This window comes from Schistocerca piceifrons, chromosome 4, assembly GCF_021461385.2.
Source record: "Schistocerca piceifrons isolate TAMUIC-IGC-003096 chromosome 4, iqSchPice1.1, whole genome shotgun sequence".
NCBI classification, from domain to species: Eukaryota; Metazoa; Arthropoda; class Insecta; order Orthoptera; family Acrididae; genus Schistocerca; species Schistocerca piceifrons.
In genome coordinates, this window is record NC_060141.1 from 239,184,586 (window position 1) to 239,190,454 (window position 5,869).

General features: G+C 49.2%; 1 pseudogene; it reads right to left on the bottom strand.

The window, feature by feature from the left end:
* Positions 1–3,841: 3,841 nt before the first annotated feature.
* On the bottom strand, positions 3,842–3,959 carry LOC124796811 (annotated as a pseudogene).
* Positions 3,960–5,869: the final 1,910 nt, after the last annotated feature.

Sequence of the window (5,869 nt, forward strand, 5' to 3'; positions counted from 1 at the left end):
GGAGAAAACGAGTCTGACCCAATATACTATATTGTTGTTTTTTTTTTTTTTGCATGGACGATAAGAACATACATAGGGAGCCGTTACAATAGAAAAAATTGTACAAACTGGAGAGAAATTTAATGGAAATTATGTCGAAACTTGGAATCTGCATTGAAAAATAGGATCCAAGGCAAGATACCACATCTATACTTCAGCATAATTGTAGTTTGGTCTTCATTGCGTGCATAAAAATTTTCCGAAATTGTAGCAATCACTTTTGCTCAAAATCGAGAATTGCAATTTATTTTTCCCAACAGTCGGCTACAACAAAAGTCTTACTCGACTTTACAAAACGGCTGGATTATGTCTTTGTACAATGCAAAATGGCAAGCAGCCATTACAGCTAAATATTTTTCCGATCAACTGCTATTCTTGGCCAGTAAAACCATCATTGTTGCTACACTGAATCTGACGAAATTAATTTTCAAGAGTCTAATTTCACACGTGTTTAAATTTTTTTTGCTTTCACGATACATTCCATATAGCTTCGTATTAACAAGCAGACAGCGCCCGAAAATGGAGCACGATAGACAGCAAGCACAAACAGGCTCTGACATGGACTTTGAACAGAATATTGACAATAACTCTAATGTTGACACAGAAGTTAATGAGCAATCAGTATTTTAAATGTCTAGTAACAGTAATTTTGTTAACACCCGACCATTAGTCAATTATTAAAAGCCAACTCTGAACCAATTCTTGACCGTGACGTAATGCCTAAAGAGCAGTTTCAGACGGCAAATATTGCAAATATGCTTAATATTACAATTCAACAAATAACAGAAAATAAAAAAGAAAGTGACACTCGCATGACATCAATGCAAAATCATACGACCAAAAATACGCAGAATCATATGACCAAAAACACGATAGACACTGAAGTGCGTATCGACGCACTACGAGCAGACATACAAAAAGATATGACGGTACTGAAAGACACTATATGCGAAAGGATAGACGACTTAAACGCAAGACTAAGCGGACAATCGACTGAACTTAATCAAAAATTTTTCGAGCTAAGTTTACAACAGCCACCAAGGACGTAAAAAACATTCAGAGTCAAGTCGAACAGTTAAACGCCACGTGCGAAGCTGTTGCGACTCGTGAAGTCTTGCCGTCGGTGCATGAATCAATAACTTACCGGGTTACATGAATTGAAGACAAGGTAAACACGTTGACCAAACCATTAACAGACAAGCTTCAGTTAGACACGGACATCCATTTCGCAAACATAAACGACGAATCCATAGTGAAATTTTCACTCTGCAGCGGAGTGCGCGCTGATGTGCAACTTAGTGGCAGATTAAAACTGTTTGCCCGATCGTGACTCGAACTCAGGACCTTTGACCTTCCCGACGCCCAGAGGGTAGGGATGGGGGCAAAGTGGGCAGGGGTCGCAACCCGAGGCCTGGCCAGCAAATCCCGTTCCCGTTCCCACCCTCCAGGAACCAAGGAAAGCGTAGGGAACGTGGAGCAGAAGTACAATCAACATAATTGATTTATTTTTCTTTTCGTTCTTTTTTATTTTTATTTATTTATTTATTTATTTTTGTCATTAATACCACCGAAAATATCAGAAAACCGGCGTCCCGCGAAGAGGCGGGCGCAGCAAGACGTCAGACTAGTTGAGACTAACATACGTATAGTTTTTCGAGATGAACATTCCGGTCAGTACTAAATATATCGGTTCTAAGTATGAAAGAGACGGGGATCAACTCTTCATGACAGTGTCACCCCAGCTCTGGGGTGGGTTAAGGAAGAGAGTGGACAGGAAATTGGAGAAAAATTGTCTGTATTTTGGATTGCGGGCAACAGCACAAAGGAACTACCAAAAGTCAAGGACACTTTTCTCGCCATCAGCAAACAAGTGGCGTGCTGCGTGCCCACAAATCCACCTCACAGAGTTCGATTTCGCTTGCGGAAAGTATCCCGCGTCCGGAAAGAGGAGCAGTTGAGCTGGTATCTGATGAGGAGTCGTACGAGTAATTAGGGACAACATCTGTCGCACCACGAACCAGACACCTCTCGCCTATCTGCACACCAAGCGGTGCTCGTCTGTGTCCGTAACATCACAGTCGACACACAGTGGGGTGTCTGCGAGGGGAATCCTGTGAAGGGCTGATCGGCATACTTGCTTCCCATTGGCAGTAAAGTATCGTGCGACTGAACATCAGGTCAAGGTAAGGAGCGCACACCGATCGCCAAACGGCACGCTAGTCGACGTGGGAAAGCTTCCCTTCAACAAAATTCGGTGACCTGTGCTGCTGAAGGAAACCATAGATCGCCTTCATGGATGTCAACTGAGCCGGCAGTATCACAGTACGGACGTAGCTCAGTTCAATGAAAAATTGGAGGAAGTAAAAGAAGGGCGGCGCGATTTCCGAAAGTTGGATAGGTGTTGAGAGAGAGTGTGGTACAGCAGTCGGCTGGTAAGGCACGTAGGACTACGGCGTCACAACTTCATGTGAGAGCCAATGAAAAGGGCTACCGCTCTGACAGGCACACGATGCAGACTTAAACCACCCCTTCACCGCGGGAGAGTGAGGGTTTCGTACCTTATCTTGAACAGCAAGCCGTGGCAAACAAACAAACCCAATGCAGCTAGCATGCGGCGAGCCTTGGATGGCGGAATAGGAAGTGTCTGTGCCACGTGGGAAATACGTGACGCCAAACATACATTTACGTATTGTGTGCGTTGCAGAAGATCGATTACTCGTAAACGGTGATCTAAGAGCCCAGCTCGTAGTTGGGAAAGTAGACGTCGGCAATTGTGGGCAATTGTCCGCCGCAGATCACTTGGGAAATCGAGTCCTAAGCATCGGAGATTATCAGCTACACGCAAAGGAGCGGCACTGGTCGCAGGAAGTCTCGCACCTATAGTCATGGCGCTCGATTTGCGGACGTTACTAGAAGCTTCGCCGTAGGTGGTGACCTATGCCAGGGACTCTCTGACTTCAACACCGCTACGAAGAATGATGACGAGATCGTCCATATACGCAGTGCAGCTGAATACATGGCCACCGAGAGACATCCCTGAGAGGCGTTGACGGAGGCCGCATAGTAACGGTTCCATGGAGAATGCATACAACAGTGCATAGAGCGGGCAGCCTTGACGCACTGATCGACGGATCGAAATGGGAGGAGTAAGACGGTCATTGTAGAGTACACGACACGTAGCTCCACGTAGGAGACGCATTACGACATCGACGGTAGTATCAGAGTAATCCATATTGCGAAACACCCCTTCCAGGAAGTCGTGATCGACTCGATCGAACGCCTGGTTGAAGTCAAGAGCTGCCAAAAGTCCAGGCATACGACGAGCGTGATCAAGATCGATTATGCTCCGACAGTGGCAGAGGGCAGTGCGGATATTATTTGTACCTCCCAAAGAAGTTAGATCGGGGGAAACCACGTACCGAGCTGTCCGTTTAAGCCGCGCAGATAACAGCCGGGTAAGGATCTTTGTATTTCTGTTGAGTAACGTCAAGGGGGCGGTAATCGCATATCAGTGAGGTATCACAAAGCTTGTCGATGGGAATGAGGAAACCATCGAGGAAACCATATGGAATCGGCACGAAAGGTGACATAAAACTCCTCTCGAACAGGCCATGAAGGCCTAAAGGTACCGACCGGCCGCCATGTCATCCTCGGACCACAGGCGTCACTTTATGCGGATATGGAGGGGCATGTGGTCAGCATACAGCTCTCCCGGCCGTATGTCAGTTTTCGAGACCGGAGCCCCTACTTCTCAATCAAGTAGCTCCTCAGTTTGCCTCACAAGAGCTGAGTGCACCCCGCTTGCCAACAGCGCTCGGCAAACCGGATGGTCACCCATCCAAGTCCTAGCCCAGCCCGACAGCGCGTAACTTCGGTGATCTGACGGGAACCGGTGTTATCACTGCGGCAAGGCCGTCTGCAAAGGTGACATAAGGTCTTAACAAATTTCCACCCACAATGGCGCCAGAAGGGGACGAAATGTCCTATAAAACTCCAGTGGGAGCCCATCAGGGCCAGGCTACCTGTTTGTAGAACCCGTCTGGATAACGTCATGAACTTCGCCCTCCGTGACGTTAGCTATGACATGCATCGACGCATCGACAGGTACCGAGCCAAAGGAGAGAGTGGAGACCGTCGTAATGTTGGCAGGGCACTGACGCTGTTCAGAGTACAACTAACATAATGTGCATGGAGGGCATACCCGATATCCCATCATCATACGTAAGGACAGTAATCAAATTCCTCCGACGGTGGCGTCGTTCCGCTACGACGTGATACATAGATAGACGCTCTTGCATTAATCAATCGTGTGTACGGGCCCTGACCATGGGTCTTTCACGGTGGCGACAAGAGAGGGACGTGAGCTGTTCCTTGGCACGATTCGCCATCGCCTGGCGCTCTGGCGAATATGGCATCATAGTACATTCCTGGAGAATGGCGAAATAGAGTTCCTGAGTCCGTCGCCGCCGCGCCGCAATCTCCCTTCCGTAACCAATCAAGGCCTAGCGGAGAGCAGGCTTCGCACAGAGCACGCAGCAAGACGGGGCAGACTGATAGGCATCACGGGCATCGACGACAAGCTACCCACGTGGTCTCGATGAGCTACCGGCAGCCGGGTGAAGTAAGGTGGATCATGTTCAGTTTCCATGGCCCAAGGCCGCGCCTCACACTTTGACGGTAGAGGTTGATGGCGCAGATATATGAGTCATGGTCAGAGAACGCAGTGGGCCAGACTTCAGCAGCCTGAACCCCACTAGCAATAACGCAGGAGAGATAAACTCGATCGAGTCGTCTGGAAGAATGGCTAGTGAAATGCGTACACCCCGGACGATCGCCATGAACATGCTCCCAAGAATCCACTAGTCTGAGGTGCTGGAGAATTGTCGCTAGCGCTGCGCACTGAGAGTGACGTGGAAGTTGGTCTTTGGGTGCCTCTGTGCAGTTGAAATCGTCTCCCATGTTCAATGCATACTGCCGACCCAGGAAGAGAGGCGTGACTGCCCCTGAGAAGAAGGGCGGCGATCTGAACCAGATGGTGCATTGACATTAACGATCCTGACGCTATTAATCGTGAGAGTCATACCTCTGGCATCAGGGAGATAGGCAACTGCATCAGCGAGGATGCCGTCACGGAAAAAGATCGCCACCCCGCTACCAGTAGGGGAAGCATGAGAGACATGTGCAGTAAAACCATGGCGAGTACAGAAAGTTGGAACATGCAACTCCTAAAGGAGAGCTACGTCAACTTCTGCGGCATACAGCGTATCATGGAATAAAGCCAGTTTGTGGCCTTTGCGAATAGTGTTGACATTGACTGGCTATGCGATAAGCATGGAAGGCTGCCATCGCTAGGAGGACAGGCGATTCAAACATGGGGGAATCATAGGGAACTCCCTGTTAGGCCCCCACGGAAGGGCACATCACTGTGACGGGCAGGGAGCCGACCCCACCAAGGGGGGTCCACCGGTCTGTACACCTCCAGAATGTCCATCAGCAGCATCGACGTCGTCCGCCCAGGAGACAGATGTGTCACCGGACCGGTTCAGTGCAACACATAGGAGGTACGCCGACAGGTAGCGTGACACACAGAAAGTGAGGCTACCGCATCAGACGCAGGCGGGAGAAGGTCGATGTCCGGAGGTGGACGCTGACTGACGGTGTAGGCAGGGAAGGACGTCGCGTCGTCAAGTGTCAGGGCATCAGACGACAGCGCACCATCAGTAGCAGGGTCGTCATCCTGTGCAGACTTCCGATGGACGCAGTCATCAGAAGGGGTACGGCGTTGTCTCTTCAGTTTCCTCGGCGACCGTTGCTTCCTAACATGCTGTTC